This window comes from Dipteris shenzhenensis, chromosome 29, assembly GCF_047967505.1.
Source record: "Dipteris shenzhenensis isolate YYH24624 ecotype China chromosome 29, Dip_SZ_1.0, whole genome shotgun sequence".
NCBI lineage: Eukaryota > Viridiplantae > Streptophyta > Polypodiopsida > Gleicheniales > Dipteridaceae > Dipteris > Dipteris shenzhenensis.
The window spans coordinates 6,144,402-6,157,649 of record NC_141624.1 but is presented as its reverse complement, the minus strand read 5'-3'; positions in this window follow the sequence as shown (position 1 = coordinate 6,157,649).

Below are 13,248 nucleotides of genomic sequence, written 5' to 3'. Positions count from 1 at the left end.
TGAATGGTATGGTTCATCTTTTTTGCAACTGGATTTTGCTCTGGAGTATGAGGGGATGTGAGCTCCCTCTTAATCCCACGTGTATCACAAAAATGCTGAAAGTCATGAGAGAGATACTCTCCACCATTGTCAGTCCCTTCCAGTTGCACCATGTAAATTTCCTCATGCAAATCCCCATCATGCAAGAAAGCTGTCTTGACATCCATCTGCATAAGCTCCATATCCTTTGATGCCACTAGTCCAAGCATGCATCTAAGTGTGGTCATCTTCACAACCGGAGAGAATATCTCATCAAAGTCCACACCCTTCTCTTGCTTGAACCCTTTAGCGTCGTCCAAACAGGCCTTGTACCTAGGCACATCATCACCTGTGACCTTCGTTTTGTAGACCCATTTGCAGATATGCTACCTAAGAGTCTACCTAGTCAGCGGTTTGAGTATTGTCGTATTGGATAGTATGCTCACTGGTTGTTCTCCCTTAAAGGCGCATTGTCCTTTAAGTGGGAGGTTGTGGGGGTTAAAGGTCACTATGCCTTTACCCCGGTTATGTACAATACTCAAACACATATATAAATGAATGAAAAAGAAGAATAGGGTGGTTCTGCACCCACCAACGGTTCATCTTTTCTGTAACTAGATTTTGCTCTAGAGTACGAGGGGATGTGAGCTCCCTCTTAATCCCACGTGTATCATAGAAATGCTAAAAGTCATGAGAGAGATACTCTCCACCATTGTTAGTCCATAGGCATTTAAGCATTCTACCCGACTGATTCTTAACCAAAGCCAGCCATTTCTGAATTACTTGGAACACATTACTCTTTCGAGCTATAGCATAAGCCCACACTTTCCAAGTTGCATCATCAATGAATGTCACATAGTATTCATCCCCGCCAATTACCATGTAGGCATGGGACCACATACATCTGAATGCACCAAATCAGCTTTTCAAACTCTTTCTTTCCCCTTCTTTTATGGGCTGATTTAGTCTGCTTCCCATAGAGACAGTGCTCACAAAATTCAAATCACAGAAACTCAAATGCGGTACATAACCCAAACGGCATAAGAGTTTCATCCCATTTTGGCTCATATGGCCCAACTGGTAATGCCATAAAGAAGTGCTTGGCTGCTTGCTTATTGCAACAACATGATCAAATACCCCTGATACATGTAAGGGATACAATGTCCCACACTTGGCACCCCTGGCCAAAAGCATAGAGCCCTTCTAAATTTTCCAACTCCACCAAAGTTGGTCTGAAAACCAGCATCATCTAGCTGACCTGTTGAAATGAGACTCTTGGTTGGCTTAGGCACATGTCTCACATTTTTCAAAATAAATGCAGACCCATTTGCAAAATAAAACTTTATGTCACCTACTCCCACTATGTCACATGCATAGTTATTTCCAAGATGCACACAACCTGTCTTTCCACTGTCATAAGTGGGGAACCATTCCCTATGGGGAGTAACATGGAATGAAGCACCAGAATCCAAAATCCAATCCTGGGAATATGCATCATTTGAAGTGGTAAGCAACTCTGCAGATAAACTAGACATGAAGAGAATGTCATTGTCACTATCATGTGTGACTGCATTGATCTCGGGCCTCGATCTTCACTTTTCCTTTGTCCTCCCTTGGACTCTCTTCCTTCTAATTTGCACCCCAATTTGCATTCCTTTTCTTATCCTTCCTTTTCAGACATGGAAGAGGATGCCATGATGCAAATGAAGCAAAATCCCAAATGCTAGTGCCTACAAAAGAGAAATCATACTAAATACCAAGTGCACCCTAATGTGTTTGCCACAATAGAGTGAAATATCACCAAAACTCAAAGCTCAAAGCAACAAAAGATACTATGCATCCATATGAGCAAATCTGGCCCAAATCCAAGAGAGCATAACACTATCAGTGCATCACCTACAATGTGTCAAAGCTATCCCTCAGCATAAAATAGCATCCATGTGCAAAGCGTCCATAAAAATAGCATCCCACAAGGCAATCTGGGCCTATCAGTGCATCCAATAAGGATCGCAATGCATCTAAATGGCCTATAAATCATCCAATCCAACCCAATGCACACCACAAATGAGCACACATGGCTTAAACTGCAACCATAGTAATCTTCATAAGGTATGCTTAAGAAATCATGGTCCCACGACAATGACCGCTACTGAAAATAGAACTTGAGATGCCTCAAAATATGGATGCCATTGCATAATCGGACTCAACAAGAAAATATGCAAATATCTCTCTTCTACTGGAACTCCAAAATCCCAACCGATGAGTGAGAAATGGGAGTCAACACTTATCCACTGCCATGTGGCATAAATCTAAGGTTTCAAAACCTTAGAATGAAAAATGCATAACAGAGAGACGAAATCCAACACACAGAGATCTATAACTTTGAAAATACTCCACCGAATCATGTAAGAACTGCCAAGTAGGGGTTTTTAGGTGTCAAAATGCAATGGGATAGACAGTTTTGGAAACCGTGGTCTCAATCACTAGGTCTAACACATGGACTGAAAAACGTTTTTGGAAACAGAACTGTTTGTAAACTCTACCAAAGTGTGAATGATGAGCAACATAAAAGTTTTAGGACCTCTTGAGTCCATCGGAACTGACAAATCTACAAATGGTTTCTCCAAACTCGAGTTCCAACACCCAGGCAGAAAAACATAGAAACTGACACAGTGAGTCAGAAATCCAATGAAATGATCCCAAATTCAAGAATGAAGGCTCACCCAAGCTTTGATACCAGTTGAGAGTGCTCTCAACAGAAGCGGAACAAAAGAGGGAGAGAGAGAAACAAGGAGCCACACAAGTTTTTGGTGGTGCAAAACACCCTAATCTTCTTTTTCATTCATTTATATATGTGTTTGAGTATTGTACATAACCGGGGTAAAGGCATAGTGACCTTTAACTCCCACAAGTCATGGGGCAATATTTCCAAGTTTGTAGGTTGACCCTAATAATTTGCTCATCCTTGTGCAGATAAATTCTATTTATGGCCCAGTCATGGACTATAATAAAGAGTCTTCCTATGATGACATCATAGCCATCCGAATGCCCATTTGAGTCCATCACCAAAAAACAAAACTTGGTAGGTGAGAGCAAAGGTCTTGATCTTTATGTCCTTTAGGACTCCCACCACTAGCTGAGCTATAGCACCATCAAGTAATTTTACAATTAGGTTGGTGCTCTCCATTTCAGGATTTCCCCATCTCACCCATCACTACTTCGTGACAATATTGAACTCGCTTTGCCATCCAATATTGATGTGGCCTTCATATTTTGGTAGAAGATGAAAATCACAACATTTGTGTCATCACTCTCGAAGTATTGACCCAGCTTGTTGACTAGTATCTTCAGCAATTTTTTTGGTAGGGGATTTGACTACCTTGGTGGCCACCTTTTTTACGTCGGCCATCTATCCATTCCTCCAATTGAAGAGATCTCTACAAAGTGTGGGGTTCCATCCAATATTGATGTGGCCTTCATATTTTGGTAGAAGATGAAAATCAAAACATTTGTGTCATCACTCTTGAAGTATTGACCCAACTTGTTGACTAGTATCTTCAGCAAATTTGGCTCTTTAATTGGGGATTTGACTACCTTGGTGGCCACCTTTTTTAGGGCGACCATCTATTTATTCCTCTTAATAGGCTGCTATGGGCATTTTCACCTATGTGGACAAGAAGACAGCAAATCTAGGAGCATGTTAAGATTGGCCAATCGGCTCTCATCCTTCAAACTATGGTTCTTCAAACCATAAAAGGACATAGGGACCTACAGCTTGATGCCAAGTAGCATCTCCATCAAACATCTTATGATGTAGGAGAGACTTTCCCAATGATGTGCTATTTGTGACTATCCATCCACCCTATTTAAGGTAGGAAGGGGCCTTGAAGCTCTTTTTGGGATTTTGTGGTTGGGATGTATGGTGTCCATGATTTTGATAGTCTTGATCTAGTGCTCAAATATTTCTTGACATTCTTAGCCTGACTATTGTCCCTCTACCAAGCATTGCTTCTCAGTGACCTTGTCAGGGTATTCATTTTGGCCTGCTAGGCTTACATCCCACCCACGTGGATGTACTTCACTTGCCTTTCACTTGCCCTACCCTTCATCTCAAACCATGGTGACATATGATCTATGTTTGATTGGGTAGGTGCTGATGATGCCAAGGTGGAGACCATTGATGTCTCCTCATCCCAAGCTCAATGTGAGCCTTTTCCTACATTAACTACATGTGTGTGGCCTTTATCCTTAGACTGAGAGGTGGTTTCTCTTTCCTTATTAGCTTGCCTGTGGAGCTCCTTACTCATGGACTTAGCTTGGTCCGTTTTGGTCACATTCATTGATACCTAGGACACTTAGCCTCTCTCAGTACTGAATAGGTTAATCTTGGCCTTAGAGTCAAGGGCTAATCTAGGAGTCCTCCTCATGGGAGAATCTTTCCACAACTAGAACATAAGGGGGTGTTGGAATTGGTTACTATTGTCCCTAGTGTAGGTTAGCCTTGTTCAAGGGAACAAGGAAGTAGAGCAAGATTTCTCAATGCAATCAGAGAAGATATAAGGTGGCTTGCAGCATTTGAGACTCCAAAAGAGTGCCATGAGATATTGAAGTGGGTTCTAGATAGAACAGGAATCCCATCGACGATCCAAAGACAAGAGGAAGGGCAAACACTGGCATTCGATGGCCATGGAACATTTTGAGTTGAATGGCATCTTGCTAGTGATTTAAAAACCCTCAAGTTCTTGCATGGTTGTGATACAGGGGAAAATGTAATGAACACATGCCTTTATTGCATGTGTTCACAACGTAAGCAAAAGGCTGGCTTACAATGGGAGAATGGCATTCTAGCGTGTAGCTAAATGCAAGCTCCCAATCATGACAAGAAGGATCCAAAGTGGGATCCCATCTTGCCCATCCCACTTGAGAGAGTACACATATGTACTTTACATGCAAATCTATGTGTACTTTATAAGTTGTTGTATTTGCATCTTGTTTATGCTTGGAATTTAAATCCACAAGAAGTATCCATACAGTGCATTGCAAAAGCTGAGAAGTTGTTATCAGAGATGGGATTCCATGGCAGACATGTCAAACTTAAGGATGATAAGAAAATGTATGGGGCAACATAGAATCTTTTTGCAAAAGTGTCCATGGGTGGAGGGAAGGCAAGGAGATTCCTATCAAACCACAATCTCGACAAAGACAAACATACATTGTCTCAAAGTAGTTTGGGTTGGGAATACTAGAAAGCATTGTGTGAATGCATGACCAATAAGGCTTCTCATCCTCAAGTAGCAACTTTGAGAGCTAAAGTATGGACATAGGTAGATTCATTGATAAAATTGCTTCGCTAGGTTTAAATCGATGAGATGTTTTATGAAAGGTTCAGGATGGGTGTGAAAGAGTTTATGCAATTAAAGATGAAAGCATGGGGGGAGTCACACATTATGCATTACATGGTAATCTTGGCACCATCGTAATATTTAGCACTTGCTTTATAAAAAAAAATTGTTGCTAAAATGATTCTCATCATGTTTGTAGCATATGCTCTATGCACACGGACCATGGTTTGTATAAAATTGGGGCCCTTTGTCCATTTGAAATACACAAGGCATGGAGAAGTCGCACTATAGAGCAAGGCAACCTAGTTCAAGAACTCAAGGCATGGTGGTGGTGTCACTCATAGCAATGCATTGCATGAGATATTCCACTGGTTTTTTAGATGTTTACTAGGAAGGACTTTGAAGTCTAAAAAGGCAAAGGCATCAAAACTTGCAAAAATAGTTCAAATTGTATTAAAGAATAGAAGGCATAGTGCTTGGAAAGCACCCATAGGGAGTCGAGGAGTTGCACGTTGGTTGCAAGGTAGAGCAATAGAAGCTATGGTGTAATTGTATACAAATATGAAATGAATATCTTGCTTATTTTGACTACAATTTGTGTACTCACTCTTGAATATCTTGCTTATTTTGACCACAATTTTTGTACTCTCTTGGAGTCCAAGGTTTGTGTGAGGTAACAAGGTTGGGGAAGGTGGGGATAGGGTGAAGGAGGGGGAAGAGAAAGGAGGGATGCGGGGCAGGGCAAAGGGGGGGGTCAAGTGGTAGCAAGGGTGGGAGGAGGGGTGAGATGGGAGGTATGGGGGAGGGCGACAGGTGTGGGCGGGGCAAGTAGGGGGGAGAACAATGGGGGGGGAGGGCAATGAGGGTGGGGTGGGGGGTTGGAAGGGTTAGGGGGGAGGTCGAGGCATGATGAAACCCTAAACATAATTTAAAGGGGTGTTAAAAGATGATGGACCTATATAAAACGTTTTTAAAGACCCTACCTCTCATTATTCAATGGCATGAGAGAAGAACACTGCTAGACCACAGGACGCCGCCTCCACCCTTCCTTCTCTAGCTCCACCACCTCCATGGCATCTGCACACAAACCTATCTAGGTCTGATGGCACCTCATCAATCTCTCGTGAGCCCTCCCCCAACTCTCGTGAGCCCTCCCCCAACTCTCGTGAGCCCTCCCCCAACTCTCGTGAGCCCTCCCCCAACTCTCATGAGCCCTCCCCCAAGTCCCGTGAGCCCACTCCCTAGTCTCGTGAGCTCACTCCCAAGTCCCAAGAGCATGAGCCTTCCCCCTCCCCTCAACCTTCCCCTTAGCCTTCCCCTCCCCAAGAGAGCACTCCCCCAATTGAGCAAAATGTATTTGAGAACCTCCCTTCCCCTCCCCATGAGAGGACTCCCCCAATCGAGCAAAATGTATTTGATAACCTCCCTGATATAGAGAGGCTTTGGGATAGGGGCCAATAGACTGCTAGGAAGAGCACAATCTTCCCTCTCTTAGAGTCCCAGTGATAGAGCCCATCATGGAAACGGTACCTCTGCCCATAAAGAGGGTAAAGTAGATGCCAAGGAAGCCCCATCCCAAAGAAGGACAAAGCTCAAGACATCCACGAGAGGGGGATTCAGAGGAGGATCAATGCAGAGAAGAGCAACACAAGAAATTCAAGACAAATAGGAGGTCATGGAACCATGTTTGGGTACCTGTACAGCCTCCACCAAGAGTTAGGAAGCCATACAGAGCAAAGCTAGGAGCATGGGCCCTAAGGGAGATCCGACAAATGTAGAAGACCACTGACAACCTGATCCCACGTGCTCCCTTCCAACATGTGGTATGGGAGATAGCACAAGTTACAAGGATGATGTGTGATTCAGCACAAGATATATGGGGGTGCTCTAGGAGGAGCAAGTGGCCACCTCTCTATTTGAGGATGCCAACTTGTGTGTCATCCATGCGAAGTGCATCATGGTCATGGACAAGGACATGGCTTTGGCAAAGCAGCTATGAATGGACCCAAGCTTGAAGCCCTGGATTCTCTTAGAGCCAACTACCCCCTGCCCTTAAAGACACAATCTTGTATCTGAGGCCCAAGGGCCGATCTTTTTGGTGTGGAGGAGGGAGAGAGGGGAAGGGGGAGGAGGAGGAAGGGGGAGGAGGGAGTGAGGAGGGGGAGGGGGAGGAGGGGGGAGAGGGAGGAGGAGGGAGGGGGAGGAGGGAGGGAGGAGGGGGGGAGGGAGGGAGGGAGGGGGAGGGAGGGAGGGAGGGAGGAGAGAGAAGGAGGGAGGGAATTCAAAATCCAAATTTTGAATTTTGAATTTGCTGGTTCCCACCTTGGAGTAAGAGTTGTGTAAGAGGTGTAAGAGGTGGGGTCACTTTTAGGCTTAACCCACCTAGGTGAGGGGGGATTAGGAGTTTTTGGGACCTACCTTGTCCCTTTCATTAGGACTAATCCATTTCTTAATCCATTCCTTATGAGGCCCTTTTGAGACCCCATTTTTCCCCTAATGTTGAACTAGGAGGCCTTACTGGCATAAAGGTTAGCTTCTTGTCCATAGAGGCCTCAAACATTATCTTTATAATTGTCTTGTGAAATGGTTTATAGAGCCCAAAGAGCTAGGTAGGGCTAGGACACCTTGTTGGCATAAAGGCTTTCATCGGCCTTAAGAGACTCAAATAATGTCTTCATGATTTTATTGTGACATGGTTTGGGGATATATGGTCATCAACCCTTGTGATTAAAGAGACATGAAATGTCTTCAAGATTAGGATCTATTACATTATTGGTGTGTGTGTCTTGGTTGTAGTGATCTGATTTTCAACCAAAGCCAACCATTTCTAAAATACGTGGAACACATCTCTCTCCCAAACTATAGCATAAGCCCACACTTTCCAAGTTGCATCATCAATGAACGTCACATAGTATTCATCCTGCCTAATGGTCATGCAAGCATGGGACCACATACGTCTGAATGCACCAAATCAAGCCTTTTAAGCTCTTTCTTTCCCCTTATTTTATGGGCTATTTAGTCTTCTTCCCACAGAGACAATGCTCACAAAATTCAAAGTTAGAAAAACTCAAATGTAGTATATAACCCAAATGGAATAAGAGTTTCATTCCATTTTGGCTCATGTGCCCCAACCTGCAATGCCACAAAGAAGTACTTGGCTACTCAATTATTGCAACAACATGATCAGACACCCTTGATACATGTAAGGGATACAATGTCCCACACTTGGCACCCCTTGCTAAAACCATAGAGTCCTTCTGAAGTTTCCCACTTTGAAAGCCAGAAGTGGTCTAAAAACCAGCGTCATCTAGTTGACCCACTGAAATAAGACTCTTGGTCAGCTTAGGCACATGTCTCACATTTCTCAGAAAAAATGCAAGCCCATTTGCAAAAGAATGTTAAATTACATGGCGCAGCGGAACAGAAACTAAACAAAGAATAGAGAGTACACAACAAACTAGAGACGAGAACAAAATTTTCCTTCAATACTGATGTAGTATAGATGATGGCTTCATCCACTCGTGCACTCCCATAGTGGAGCTTAGATGGCAATCTAAACAGATGCTGGGTGAAGAGCTACTAGCTCGAAGATCTTTGCTGGAAGGCCGTTAATCAATAGAAACTCTAAAATCAAATGGACAAGCCAGAAAACACTCATCAGAGACTTGGACAAACATGCATCAATTATGCAAGGTAGTTATGACAAAACGCTCAAGGAAAGTGCAAAATACAGTGAAGCCTTAGCAGTAATCCTGGAGGTGTCCATTACCATTGATGATCATTTGCCCAACCTCAGCTTCAATCTAGATCAACGGATAGATGCTCAAACAACAAGTTGCCTCTTTCAAAGAGCCATATCTCTTCAAGGGCATTATGTGTGTTTGTTCGAAGAAATGGTTGACATTGGCTTCTTAAAAACTGAGCAAGCAATCTACGGTGTTTGTGGATTACAAGGAAAAGATTGACAACAAGCTCGCTCCATCCATCACCACCGCCATCTTTACCATACTCATTGGGTAAAGACAACAATAGCACAACATTGTCTGTAGACACAACCATAACCCAGACAGGTAATCAAATTGGTCTAGGGGAGTTGTTAACGTTATGGCAACAAGGGCCAAAAGTGCAGTTTAGGACAACAACGATGAGAGCATTGTGTGTGAGAGTAGCAACAAAGCTCCACTTGTAATATCTTAAGCCTAAAAGATGGTATAACGAATCTTAAAGGATGAGGAAAGCCAAAATCCTCTCTAGATAAGATCCAATCATACTTGCAAAATCAGGATCTAGAGAGAGAAATACTAAATCTAGAGAGAGAAAGACTAAAAGCCTACACTATTTGAGGTCCCCCCACTTTGTGTAGAGACCCAAAAGGTCCCCCCCAAAAGTAGAGGGACTTTTGTCCAAAAGGCCTCCTACAAAAGAGGTCCCACCACGAAGGTACCTGTGGATTGTGTAGAGACCAACATGTATAAATATCTCTCAATGGAATGAAGCTCCGACTCTTTGGGATTCAGTGCTCTCTCTAGCCCCCCACCTATATCCTATGTGCTGCTAGCACTTGCAAAGGTGAACACATAACCAGAAGCAAATTTCTTGCTATCCACATGCCCTGCATAGTCTAAATCTATCTACCCAAGTACACACATCTCTCCTCTGCAAAAGCACATGCACATCTTCTTGGTACCCTTCATGTATCTCATGATGCACTTAACTACCTCCCAATGCCTCTTTCCTAGATTAGACATATACTAACTAACAACTCCCACTAAAAATGCAATGTTCGGTCTAGTAGGTATCATAGCATACATAAGACTCCCAACCACTGATGCATAAGGAACCTTGGCCATCATGGCCCTCTACTCGTCTGATCTGGGACTATCTTCTTGACTAAGTTTCCCCCCCTCCATATTGAAACATTGCAACACTTTTGTAACATACTCCTTCTATGAAAGCCAAAGGAGTTTCCTACTCTGGTCGTGCATGATGTGCATACCAAGGATATGACCTACAAGTCCCAAATCCTTCATGTTAAAGACCTAATGCAACTTGGTCTTCATTGCATCTAGCTCATAAGTGGTCTTGCTAGCCAGTAGCATATCATCACATAAAATGCTAAGAGTATCAGGCTAGTATCCTTAGCCCTTTTAGTGTAAAGGTAGTGATCACCGAATGAAAGCATAAAACTTCTAATACCATTCTCTAGGTGCTTGCTTAAGGACATAGAGACTCTTTTTCAGCTTGCAAACCAAATATTCTTTGCCCTTATCTTCAAAGCCTTTCGACTATACAATGTAAATTTCCTCATGCAAATCCCCATGCAAGAAAGTTGTCTTGACATCCATCTGCATAAGCTCCTATCCTCTGCTACCACAAGTCCAAGTACACATCTAAGTGTGGTCATCTTCACAACCGGAGAGAAGATCTCATCAAAGTCCACACCCTTCTCTTGCTTGAACCCTTTAGCAACCAAATAGGCCTTGTTTTTAGGCACATCATCACCTGTGACCACCATCTTGTAGACCCATTTACATGGCAACGCTTTCTTTCCAGGTGGCAAAGAAACCAAGTCCAAAGTATTATTTTTCATCATGAGTGAATTCATCTCTGATTGCATATCATACTCCCACTTGCATTGATTCTCGTGCACCATAGCCTTCCTATAGCAACAAGGCTCCCCGCAATAAATAAGCATCACATAGTCTGCCCTTGGACCAAATCTCTCAGGCGGTCTAGACACTCTAGCTAATCTTCTCAAGGGAATTTTAGCTTGCTGTCCTGCCTTCATATCAGCCACATCTATCTCATCATTTCCACCAATAGATGATCCATCATTTGTGCTCGATTGTGTGCCTATGATGGTAGTATCTAAGGCCACCATTTCTTGGTGCATGGACAGCTTGTTGTCTATCAACATATGCAAGTAAATTCACATCTTGGAAAGTGATTCTCCTCATTTCCACATTTCTCATGGGTGTCTTATGCATATTCTTCTCATTGAAGACCACATCATGGTTTTGTATGATCTACTTTGCTTCTAGATCCCAGAGACGATAGCCGATCTCTCCACTTTCACCATAACCCAGAAAGATGCATTTCCTAGACTTAGGATCTAGCTTTTTCTGAAGCTCTTTTGGCACATGTGTATATGCCTCAAACCCAAATATACGTAAAGGAGAGTAAGAGGGCTTCTTGCCACTCTATGCCTCTTCAGGAATACCACCATCCAAACTCTTACTATGTGATCTATTGATTGCATGCACTGTACTCTTCATTGCCTTAGCCCAAAAACCACCAGAAAGACTTGCATTGGAAAGCATACATTGCAACCTTTCCTTAATGGTGCGGTTCATCAGTTCTACAACTAGGTTTTTTCTCTGGAGTACGAGGGATGTGAGCTCCCTCTTGACCCCACATGTATCACAAAAATGTTGAAAGTCATGAGAGAGATACTCTCCACCATGGTCAGTCCATAGGTATTTAAGCGTTCTACCTAACTGATTTTTAGCCAAAACCAGCCATTTCTGAAATACCTGAAGCACATCGCTCTTTCAAGCTATAGCATAAGCCCACACTTTCCTAAGTGCATCATCAATGAATGTCACATAGTATTCAGCCCCACCTAATGACCGTGTAGGCATGGGACCACATACAATTGAATGCACTGGATCAAGCTTTTCAAGATATTTCATTCCCCTTCTTTTATGGGATGATTTAGTCTGCTTCCCATAAAGACAGTTCTTATGAAATTCAAAATTAGAGTAACTCAAATGTGGTACATAATCCAAATGGCATAAGAGATTCATTCCATTCTGGCTCATGTGCCCCAACCTGCAATGCCACAAAGAAGTACTTGGCTACTTGGTTATTGCAACAACATGATCAAACACCCCTGGTACATGTAAGAGAAAAAATCCCCACACTTCGTACCCCTGGCCAAAATCATAAAGCCCTTCTAAAATTTTCAACTCCCAAAACCAAAGGTGATCTGATAACCAACATAAACTAGTTGACCCGCTGAAATGATACTCTTGGTCAGCTTAGGCACATGTCTCACATTTTTCATAACAAAAGCAAGATTTATGGAATATATTTCATTGAGGTATTTGCTTGGAAGTATTTGATCCCAATAAGGATATGGCACCATCTAGAGCTCTATTTTATCTGAGTCATCAAATCCAAAGGAGTGTGATAATACACAGTACAAACTCCTAAAATGAGGACTATGGTTGAAGAGGTTTATAGCATCTTGAATTCTAGGAAAGTCCTCTAAGTTAATATGGATATTACATTTGGAGGCTGAAATGGTTAGTTGGATACTAGTGTTGAGCAAAAAAAAGAAAAGAGTGCAAAAAAGCAAGACAAAATGTCATGCATGACCCTGGACGTTCAAACATGGCCTGTCAAAGACACGGTGTGAAGAGAATCCAATAAAGTCCCACTCAAAGCAAATATGGGACTTAAGGAGGAGCATGATAATATGTTGATACTTACTCCTCTAACACACACCACTCGGATCTTACATGAACACTTGCTAACACAATCTTCTTACTAACTTAAACCTTAGTTTTCTCTCTCTCTTTCTCTTTCTCTTTCTTTGAATGGTCACAAGTACTACGGATATAGATATGGATATGGATACAGATACGAATAGCGATAGGGATAGCGATAGAGATAGAGATAGAGAGAGAGAGAGAGAAAGAGAGAGAGAGTTTATTAAAGTTTTTGGAAGACTGATCGGTCTATGAGAGCATGAGAATCCTGATACAAACAAACTATGAGGGTGGAGCTACCAAATGAGCATCCACATAAATGCAGAATGCAAAAAGCTAGTGCTACGTACTACATAGTCATGTCAGAGTGATCCACTACACATCAATATCATCAT